General features: G+C 58.8%; 1 long non-coding RNA gene across 1 annotated transcript; it reads right to left on the reverse strand.

The window, feature by feature from the left end:
• Positions 1 to 561: 561 nt before the first annotated feature.
• Positions 562 to 2,240, reverse strand: LOC111570791 (uncharacterized). The gene is made up of 3 exons (XR_002746300.3): positions 1,915 to 2,240; positions 1,429 to 1,516; positions 562 to 1,292 (listed from the first exon to the last, which is right to left on the reverse strand). It is a non-coding gene; the product is annotated as an uncharacterized LOC111570791 (long non-coding RNA).
• Positions 2,241 to 11,170: the final 8,930 nt, after the last annotated feature.

The following is an 11,170-nucleotide window of genomic DNA, read 5'->3' on the forward strand; positions in this document are numbered from 1 at the left end:
GCACTGCATGAAAAGCCAGATTATCGACCCTGTGAATCACTGAAAAACTACTAAGTTCCCCACAGTTATTGGTTGTTCTCAGGCTATGAACTACTAGTTGGCGGGTGAGGAGAAATACCTTGAATGAATCATGTTTGTGGAGTTGGGGGGTGGGTGTGTGGGGCAAGGGGGGGAGTGAGACTTCACACCTGGGCCATGGCAGAGGTGTGAAAACTAATTAGCATCTAGCCTGCCTGTCTAGCATGACTCAGGACACCGATTGGATGAAACAAGACATGACAACAGAAAAAAACTGTGTCATGATTGGTTGAAAGATCTGTTGCTACTGGTCAAATCCCCGCCCCCCACCGGCCCCCCCACCCACCGCACCCCACCTCCTCACCCCCAGTCACACACAATAATAATGCTTATTATTATTATTATTTTAATAAGACAATAAATATGGGCCATATAGTGTATAATTAGTTAACCTGCATACTTGTTATTGTTATCCAATGGGCTATCCTACAATCACTGACATTAATTTATTGGAAGGGAAAAAATATGACATGTTGAGACATGTTGAAAAACAAGAGCTTTATTGAACAGTCCAGAGTTCCAGAAATCCGAAATCAAAATTAAAATAAACTGTCTTTAAAAACAAAAAAATTACAAAAAATTTTGACCAAGTTCATCTCTCACTCCAGGCTGGTCTCAAGCATCAGCTCTGGCTTAAAATGTTTTCTGGCTGCTGCCGTGTTGTACTTCAGTGGCTTCAGTCTATCAGACGGCTGTCCATTGTGAAAACGCCTGTGATGTAGAGCTGTGTACTTTACATCAGCCTCCAGCCTGTAGGGCTGCACACAGGTTGGCTAGCTCCTGGCTGTGGAAGGATGGAGGCCGTACTATCCATCCACGCACCCCGTCAATGCTGCCGTCCTCTTCATCTGACATCATGTCAGTTGTGATGCCCTTCCAGAAGTCCTCCTCATCTGACATCATGTCAGTTGTGATGCCCTTCCAGAAGTCCTCTTCATCTGGAGCAAGGACTGTCTTCCTGGCATCCAGCAGCTGTGAACACAATCAGTACAGGAAATCAATACATTTAATAATTTAACAGAAAAATAATGTCATAGTGACCAGCAATACTATTCTAACCACATTTTGTATAAAACACACAATGTAATGAATCAAACTAATATCTCTTTCCCTCTTTCTTCTCTGGTGACTCCGGGCAGAAGACTGATCCGCCATGTTGGGTTGACTGTAGCGGTAGTTCCTCCGTAGAGTTTCAAAATGCTTTTTACAATCAGCTGGAAAACAGTTAAATGAAGCCGTTATTAGCTTTATTATTATTATTATTATTTCCTGCTATTTTCAGCTATTGTTAGCTTTTGTTGCTGTTGATGAAATCGAAAAATTTAGAACAATTTTAAACAGGATACTTACATAGAAGGACGTCTGTCTCCACATCTGGACTTCAGCCAAAGTTTTAACTAAATATGTCCTGACTGTCTCATTGTGAGGTGAGCCCAGTCTGTGAAAATAAATCAGAACATTCATTTACTACTCACAGCAAAATAACTGCAGAGTTAACTGTAAAGTCGTTTAAAACAGTTTTAAATTAGCAGACACAATTTGAATGGATGCATGAATTGTTTACAACCTACAGTACAACAATTTAATTGTGTGCATTCAGCTGACAAAGAATTATTATACATGCTTCCAGTAAACATTTTTCTCACAAAAAAGAAACGAAAAAGAAAAAAGAATAAACAGTCTCACCCTTGTTCCTAAAAGTACAAAAAGGCAAAAATAAAGTCACGTTTGTTAACAAAGATGGAGGACTACATGCTATCACTGCTTAACGTTACCAATTCAGAGCATTGTGCTAAAACTCACTAAAAATATCCTACAAATGGAATATATTCTTACCGCAATTTTAGGACTGTGCTCTCCTCTTTTCCGCTTAATTTTCTCGCCGCTGGAGAAAGTGTTTAATTTGGCTTCCATGGCAGCTATCCTCTCCTCCAGCTTCTGCTCCAGCTTCTCCTCCAGGGGTCCTCTCTGACCAGACAGCCGGCTGATAACGCTCAATAGTTTCTTCTCAGTGTCTGTCGCGGGTCTGACTGGAACCAGTCGGTCATGTCCAGGCTGTTCTATGCGAGGAGTTTGTGGTGAGTCGGACTGGCGATACCGGCCCGCCATTGTAGAAACTCACAAAGACGACTTCTTTGTCTGTTCGTGTATCGCGCGGTTCTTGCGAGACGACGCGTGTGATTGGACGAGCAACTCTAACGTGATGACGTCAGTGACGCAGCATTCCTTAAAGTAACATGCCGACTTCTCCAGGTCAACAGATTTTCTCTACGCCTGGAATATGAACTTCTTTGATCAAAACAAGAGAAGGCTTTGCCCTTTACTGTGATGCCTCTGTCATATCATCCTAGATGAGCTTTATCTACACTACCAGTCAAAAGTTTGGACACACCTTCTCATTCAGTACATACATATGGAATTATGTTGTAAACAAAAAGAGTTAATATTCAGTATTAATCTCAATGTATAAATAAGACAAATAAATAAAAACCATTGAATGAGGTGTGTCCAAACTTTTGTCTGGTAGTGTGCATGCAGTGTTGATGATGTATCATCAGATGAACCCTGAACACTCTAACTACAGTTGATCATTTTGCTATTTCATGCAAACTTGTAACATATTTGAATGACAGATTTAGAGCAGAAAGGTCAGCATATGTACAGACCTGATCAAAATCTTAAGACCAGTTGAAAAATAGCTAGAATTTACCTTTTGCACATTTGGATCTTAATGAGGTTTTAAGTAGAGCTACAATATGCAAAAGCAAGAAGGGGGAGTGAGACAAAAAGCACTTTGAAAAAGTAATTTATTGTCATGCCAGTAACATTGGAAGCCATGTGGACCGTCAAGGTTACATTTTTTCCTCATCAGAGAATAAAACTTTTTCCACCTTTCAATGTCCCATGTTTGATGCTCCCTGGCAAAGTCTAAACGGGCAGTTTCGTGGCGTTGTAGGAGACGAGGTCTTTGAATTTGTTTCTTGTTTTTGAAACCCTTGTCCCGTAGATGCCGTCTGATGGTTATTGCGCTGCGGTCGGCACCAGTAAGGGCCTTAATTTGGGTCGAGGACCACCCTGTGTCTTGACGGACAGCCAATCGGATCCTCCCGCTCAGACCAGGGCAACCGCAGAGCGCTGGGCTCAGAGACCGGGGCAACAGGAGAGCGCTGGGCTCAGAGACCGGGGCAACAAGAGAGGGCTGGGCTCTCATACCGGGGCAACAGGAGGGAGGCAGCCAGCTAACCAGCCGGCCAACCAGCCAGCAGGGCTCAGAGACCGGGGCAACAGGAGAAGAGAGCGCTGGGCTCAGAGACCGGGGCAACAGGAGAAGAGAGCGCTGGGCTCTCTGACCGGGGCAACAGAAGAAGAGAGCGCTGGGCTCAGAGACCGGGGCAACAGGAGAAGAGAGCGCTGGGCTCTCTGACCGGGGCAACAGGAGAGAGCCAGCCAGCCAACCAATTGACCGGGGCAACTGGAGGGTGCTGGGCTCTCAGACCGGGGCAACAAGAGAGGGCTGGGCTCTCGGACCGGGGCAACAGGAGAGGGCTGGGCTCTCGGACCGGGGCAACATGAGGGCACGCTGGGCTCTCGGACCGGGGCAACAAGAGAGGGCTGGGCTCTCGGACCGGGGCAACAGGAGAGCGCTGGGCTCAGAGACCGGGGCAACAGGAGAGCGCTGGGCTCAGAGACCGGGGCAACAGGAGAGCGCTGGGCTCAGAGACCGGGGCAACAGGAGAGCACGCTGGGCTCTCAAACCGGGGCAACAGGAGAGCACGCTGGGCTCTCAAACCGGGGCAACAAGAGAGGGCTGGGCTCTCAAACCGGGGCAACAAGAGAGGGCTGGGCTCTCAGACCGGGGCAACATGAGGGCACGCTGGGCTCTCTGACCGGGGCAACATGAGGGCACGCTGGGCTCTCTGACCGGGGCAACATGAGGGCACGCTGGGCTCTCTGACCGGGGCAACATGAGGGCACGCTGGGCTCTCTGACCGGGGCAACATGAGGGCACGCTGGGCTCTCTGACCGGGGCAACATGAGGGCACGCTGGGCTCTCTGACTGGGGCAACATGAGGGCACGCTGGGTTTTCTGACCGGGGCAACAGGAGAAGAGAGCGCTGGGCTCTCTGACCGGGGCAACAGGAGAGAGCCAGCCAGCCAACCAATTGACCGGGGCAACTGGAAGATGCTGGGCTCTCAGACCGGGGCAACAAGAGAGGGCTGGGCTCTCAGACCGGGGCAACAGGAGAGGGCTGGGCTCTCAGACCGGGGCAACAGGAGAGGGCTGGGCTCTCAGACCGGGGCAACAGGAGAGGGCTGGGCTCTTAGACCGGGGCAACATGAGGGCATGCTGGGCTCTCAGACCGGGGCAACATGAGGGCACGCTGGGCTCTCGGACCGGGGCAACATGAGGGCACGCTGGGCTCTCGGACCGGGGCAACAAGAGAGGGCTGGGCTCTCATACCGGGGCAACAGGTGTGCACGCTGGGCTCTCAGACCGGGGCAACAGGAGAGCGCTGAGCTCAGAGACCGGGGCAACAGGAGAGCGCTGGGCTCAGAGACCGGGGCAACAGGAGAGCGCTGAGCTCAGAGACCGGGGCAACAGGAGAGCGCTGAGCTCAGAGACCGGGGCAACAGGAGAGCGCTGAGCTCAGAGACCGGGGCAACAGGAGGGCACGCTGGGCTCAGAGACCGGGGCAACAGGAGGGCACGCTGGGCTCTCAGACCGGGGCAACAGGAGGGCACGTTGGGCTCTCAGACCGGGGCAACAAGAGAGGGCTGGGCTCTCAGACCGGGGCAACAAGAGAGGGCTGGGCTCTCTGACCGGGGCAACAGGAGAAGAGAGCGCTGGGCTCTCTGACCGGGGCAACAGGAGAAGAGAGCGCTGGGCTCTCTGACCGGGGCAACAGGAGAAGAGAGCGCTGGGCTCTCTGACCGGGGCAACAGGAGAAGAGAGCGCTGGGCTCTCTGACCGGGGCAACAGGAGAAGAGAGCGCTGGGCTCTCTGACCGGGGCAACAGGAGAAGAGAGCGCTGGGCTCTCTGACCGGGGCAACAGGAGAAGAGAGCGCTGGGCTCTCTGACCGGGGCAACAGGAGAAGAGAGCGCTGGGCTCTCTGACCGGGGCAACAGGAGAAGAGAGCGCTGGGCTCTCTGACCGGGGCAACAGGAGAAGAGAGCGCTGGGCTCAGAGACCGGGGCAACAGGAGCGAGCACGCTGGGCTCTCTGACCGGGGCAACAGGAGAGAGCACGCTGGGCTCTCAGACCGGGGCAACAGGAGAGAGCACGCTGGGCTCTCAGACCGGGGCAACAGGAGAGAGCACGCTGGGCTCTCAGACCGGGGCAACAGGAGAGAGCACGCTGGGCTCTCAGACCGGGGCAACAGGAGAGAGCACGCTGGGCTCTCTGACCGGGGCAACAGGAGAGAGCACGCTGGGCTCTCTGACCGGGGCAACAGGAGAGAGCACGCTGGGCTCTCTGACCGGGGCAACAGGAGAGAGCACGCTGGGCTCTCTGACCGGGGCAACAGGAGAGAGCACACTGGGCTCTCTGACCGGGGCAACAGGAGAAAGCACTGGGCTCTCTGACCGGGGCAACAGGAGAAAGCACTGGGCTCTCTGACCGGGGCAACAGGAGAAAGCACTGGGCTCTCTGACCGGGGCAACAGGAGAAAGCACTGGGCTCTCTGACCGGGGCAACAGGAGAAAGCACTGGGCTCTCTGACCGGGGCAACAGGAGAAAGCACTGGGCTCTCTGACCGGGGCAACAGGAGAAAGCACTGGGCTCTCTGACTGGGGCAACAGGAGGGAGGCAGCCAGCTTGCCAGCCAACCGGCCAGTCAGCCGGTCTGAGAGCCCAGCCGAGCTGGGCTCTTTGACCGGGTCAACAGGAGAGAGCTGGGCTCCCAGACCGGGGCAACAGGAGGGAGCCAGCCAGCCGGTGAGCCACCGGCCGGCCAACCAACCAGTCGGCTAGGCTCTCAGACCAGGGCAACAGGAGAGAGCTGGGCTTTCAGACCGGGGAAACAGGAGGGAGCCAACCAACCAGCCAGCCAGCCAGCCATCCAGCCAGCTGGGCTCTCTGACCAGGGCGACAGGAGCGAGCTGGGCTCTCTGACCGGGGCAACAGGAGAAAGCACTGGGCTCTCTGACCGGGGCAACAGGAGAAAGCACTGGGCTCTTTGACCGGCGCAACAGGAGAAAGCACTGGGCTCTCTGACCGGGGCAACAGGAGGGAGGCAGCCAGCCGGCCGGTCTGAGAGCCCAGTCGAGCTGGGCTGTTTGACCGGGGCAACAGGAGAAGAGAGCGCTGGGCTCTCTGACCGGGGCAACAGGAGAAGAGAGCGCTGGGCTCTCTGACCGGGGCAACAGGAGAAGAGAGCACTGGGCTCTCAGACGGGGGCAACAAGAGAGGGCATGGCTCTCATACCGAGGCAACAGGAGAGGGCTGGGCTTTCAGACTGGGGCAAAAAGAGAGGGCTGGGCTCTCTGACCGGGGCAACAAGAGAGGGCTGGGCTCTCAGACTGGGGCAACAAGAGTGCATGCTGGGCTCTCAGACCGGGGCAACAGGAGAGCGCTGAGCTCAGAGACCGGGGCAACAGGAGAGCGCTGGGCTCAGAGACCGGGGCAACAGGAGAGCGCTGAGCTCAGAGACCGGGGCAACAGGAGAGCGCTGAGCTCAGAGACCGGGGCAACAGGAGAGCGCTGAGCTCAGAGACCGGGGCAACAGGAGAGCGCTGAGCTCAGAGACCGGGGCAACAGGAGAGCGCTGAGCTCAGAGACCGGGGCAACAGGAGAGGGCACTGGGCTCTCTGACCGGGGCAACAGGAGAGGGCACTGGGCTCTCTGACCGGGGCAACAAGAGAGGGCTGGGCTCTCTGACCGGGGCAACAAGAGAGGGCTGGGCTCTCTGACCGGGGCAACATGAGGGCACGCTGGGTTCTCAGACCGGGGCAACAGGAGAGCGCTGGGCTCTCTGACCGGGGCAACAGGAGAGAGCGCTGGGCTCTCTGACCGGGGCAACAGGAGAGAGCGCTGGGCTCTCTGACCGGGGCAACAGGAGGGAGGCAGCCAGCTAACCAGCCCACCAACCAGCAGGGCTCAGAGACCGGGGCAACAGGAGAGCACTGAGCTCAGAGACAGGGGCAACAGGAGAGCGCTGAGCTCAGAGACCGGGGCAACAGGAGAGCGCTGAGCTCAGAGACCGGGGCAACAGGAGAGCGCTGAGCTCAGAGACCGGGGCAACAGGAGAAAGCACTGGGCTCTCTGACCGGGGCAACAGGAGAAAGCACTGGGCTCTCTGACCGGGGCAACAGGAGAAAGCACTGGGCTCTCTGACCGGGGCAACAAGAGAGGGCTGGGCTCTCTGACCGGGGCAACAAGAGAGGGCTGGGCTCTCTGACCGGGGCAACAAGAGAGGGCTGGGCTCTCTGACCGGGGCAACAAGAGAGGGCTGGGCTCTCTGACCGGGGCAACAAGAGCACGCTGGGCTCTCTGACCGGGGCAACAGGAGGGCACGCTGGGCTCTCTGACCGGGGCAACAGGAGGGCACGCTGGGCTCTCTGACCGGGGCAACAGGAGGGCACGCTGGGCTCTCTGACCGGGGCAACAAGAGAGGGCTGGGCTCTCAGACCGGGGCAACAAGAGAGGGCTGGGCTCTCAGACCGGGGCAACAGGAGAAAGCGCTGGGCTCTCTGACCGGGGCAACAGGAGAAGAGAGCGCTGGGCTCTCTGACCGGGGCAACAGGAGAAGAGAGCGCTGGGCTCTCTGACCGGGGCAACAGGAGAAGAGAGCGCTGGGCTCTCTGACCGGGGCAACAGGAGAAGAGAGCGCTGGGCTCAGAGACCGGGCCAACAGGAGAGCGCTGGGCTCAGAGACCGGGGCAACAGGAGAGAGCACGCTGGGCTCTCAGACCGGGGCAACAGGAGAGAGCACGCTGGGCTCTCAGACCGGGGCAACAGGAGAGAGCACGCTGGGCTCTCAGACCGGGGCAACAGGAGAGAGCACGCTGGGCTCTCTGACCGGGGCAACAGGAGAGAGCACGCTGGGCTCTCTGACCGGGGCAACAGGAGAGAGCACGCTGGGCTCTCTGACCGGGGCAACAGGAGAGAGCACGCTGGGCTCTCTGACCGGGGCAACAGGAGAGAGCACACTGGGCTCTCTGACCGGGGCAACAGGAGAGAGCACACTGGGCTCTCTGACCGGGGCAACAGGAGAAAGCACTGGGCTCTCTGACCGGGGCAACAGGAGAAAGCACTGGGCTCTCTGACCGGGGCAACAGGAGAAAGCACTGGGCTCTCTGACCGGGGCAACAGGAGAAAGCACTGGGCTCTCTGACCGGGGCAACAGGAGAAAGCACTGGGCTCTCTGACTGGGGCAACAGGAGGGAGGCAGCCAGCCGGCCGGTCTGAGAGCCCAGTCGAGCTGGGCTGTTTGACCGGGGCAACAGGAGAGAGCTGGACTCTTAGACCGGGGCAACAGGAGGGAGCCAGCCAGCTTGCCAGCCAACCGGCCAGTCAGCCGGTCTGAGAGCCCAGCCGAGCTGGGCTCTTTGACCGGGTCAACAGGAGAGAGCTGGGCTCCCAGACCGGGGCAACAGGAGGGAGCCAGCCAGCCGGTGAGCCACCGGCCGGCCAACCAACCAGTCGGCTAGGCTCTCAGACCAGGGCAACAGGAGAGAGCTGGGCTTTCAGACCGGGGCAACAGGAGGGAGCCAACCAACCAGCCAGCCAGCCAGCCATCCAGCCAGCTGGGCTCTCTGACCAGGGCGACAGGAGCGAGCTGGGCTCTCTGACCAGGGCAACAGGAGAGAGCCAACCAGCCAGGTGGCTGGGCTCTCAGTCCTGGGCAACAGGAGAGCGCTGGGCTCTCAGACCGGGGCAACAGGAGGGAGCCAGCCAGCCAGCTGGTGAGCCACCGGCCGGCCAACCAATCGGCTGGGCTCTCAGACCAGGGCAAACGGAGAGCGCTGGGCTCTAAGACTGGGGCAACAGGAGGGAGGCAGCCAGCCAGCCAACCAGCCACTCCGAGAGCCCAGGAGGGAGCTGGGCTCTCTGACCGGGGCAACAGGAGAAAGCACTGGGCTCTCTGACCGGGGCAACAGGAGAAAGCACTGGGCTCTCTGACCGGCGCAACAGGAGAAAGCACTGGGCTCTCTGACCGGGGCAACAGGAGAAAGCACTGGGCTCTCTGACCGGGGCAACAGGAGGGAGGCAGCCAGCCGGCCGGTCTGAGAGCCCAGTCGAGCTGGGCTGTTTGACCGGGGAAACAGGAGAAAGCTGGGCTCTTAGACCGGGGCAACAGGACAGCGCTGGGCTCTTGGACCGGGGCAATAGGAGGAAGCCAGCCAGCTGGCCAGCCAACCGGCCAGTCGGCCAGCCAGTCTGAGAGCCCAGTCGAGTTGGGCTCTTTGACCGGGGCAACAGGAGGGAGGCAGCCAGCCGGCCAGTCTGAGAGCCCAGTCGAGTTGGGCTCTTTGACCGGGGCAACAGGAGAGAGCTGGGCTCTCTGACCGGGCCAACAGGAGGGAGGCAGCCAGCCGGCCGGTCTGAGAGCCCAGTCGAGCTGGGCTCTTTGACCGGGGCAACAGGAGAGAGCTGGACTTTCAGACCGGGGCAACAGGAGGGAGCCAGCCAGCTGGCCAGTCAACCGGCCAGTCAGCCAGCCGGTCTGAGAGCCCAGCCGAGCTGGGCTCTTTGACCGGGTCAACAGGAGAGAGCTGGGCTCTCAGACCGGGGCAACAGGAGGGAGCCAGCCGGTGAGCCACCGGCCGGCCAACCAACCAGTCGGCTAGGCTCTCAGACCAGGGCAACAGGAGAGAGCTGGGCTCTCAGACCAGGGCAACAGGAGGGAGCCAGCCAGCGAGCCACCGGCCGGCCAACCAATTGGCTGGGCTCTCAGACCAGGGCAACCGGAGAGCGCTGGGCTCTCAGACCGGGGCAACAGGAGGGAGGCAGCCAGCCAGCGAGCCACCGGCTGGCCAACCAACCAGTCGGCTGGGCTCTCAGACCAGGGCAACAGGAGAGCTGGGCTCTCTGACCGGGGCAACAGGAGAGCGCTGGGCTCTCAGACCAGGGGAATAGGAGCGAGCCAGCCAGCCGGCCTGAGAGCCCAGCCGAGCTGGGCTCTTTGACCGGGTCAACAGGAGAGAGCTGAGCTTTCAGACCAGGGCAACAGGAGGGAGCCAACCAACCAGCCAGCCATCCAGCCAGCTGGGCTCTCTGACCAGGGCAACAGGAGCGAGCTGGGCTCTCAGACCAGGGCAACAGGAGGGAGGCAGCCAGCCAGCTGGCCAGTCTGAGAGCCCAGGAGAGAGCTGGGCTCTTTGACCAGGGCAACAGGAGCAACCTGGGCTCTCTGACTGGGGCAACAGGAGAAAGCACTGGGCTCTCTGACCAGGGCAACAGGAGAGAGCCAGCCAGCCAGCCACCCGGCTGGTCTGAGAGCCCAGCCGAGCTGGGCTCTCAGACCGGGGAAACAGTAGAGAGCCAGCCACCAGCCAACCAACCAACCAGTCGGCTGGTGTCTCAGACCAGGGCAACAGGAGAGCGCTGGGCTCTCAGACCGGGGCAACAGGAGGGAGCCAGCCAGCCATCCGGCTGGCCAGCCAACCAGCCAGCCGGCCAGTCAGCCAGCCAGTCAGCCGGTCTGAGAGCCCAGCCGAGCTGGGCTCTTTGACCGGGTCAACAGGAGAGAGCTGAGCTTTCAGACCGGGGCAACAGGAGGGAGCCAACCAACCAGCCAGCCAGCCATCCAGCCAGCTGGGCTCTCTGACCAGGGCAACAGGAGAGAGCCAGCCAGCCAACCAGCCAGCCAGCCAACCAGCCAGGTGGCTGGGCTCTCAGTCCTGGGCAACAGGAGAGCGCTGGGCTCTCAGACCGGGGCAACAGGAGAGAGCCAGCCAGCCAGCTGGTGAGCCACCGGCCGGCCAACCAATCGGCTGGGCTCTCAGACCAGGGCAAATGGAGAGCGCTGGGCTCTAAGACTGGGGCAACAGGAGGGAGGCAGCCAGCCAGCCAACCAGCGACTCCGAGAGCCCAGGAGGGAGCTGGGCTCTTTGACCGGGTCAACAGGAGAGAGCTGAGCTTTCAGACC

This window comes from Amphiprion ocellaris, chromosome 2 (assembly GCF_022539595.1).
Source record: "Amphiprion ocellaris isolate individual 3 ecotype Okinawa chromosome 2, ASM2253959v1, whole genome shotgun sequence".
NCBI classification, from domain to species: domain Eukaryota; kingdom Metazoa; phylum Chordata; class Actinopteri; family Pomacentridae; genus Amphiprion; species Amphiprion ocellaris.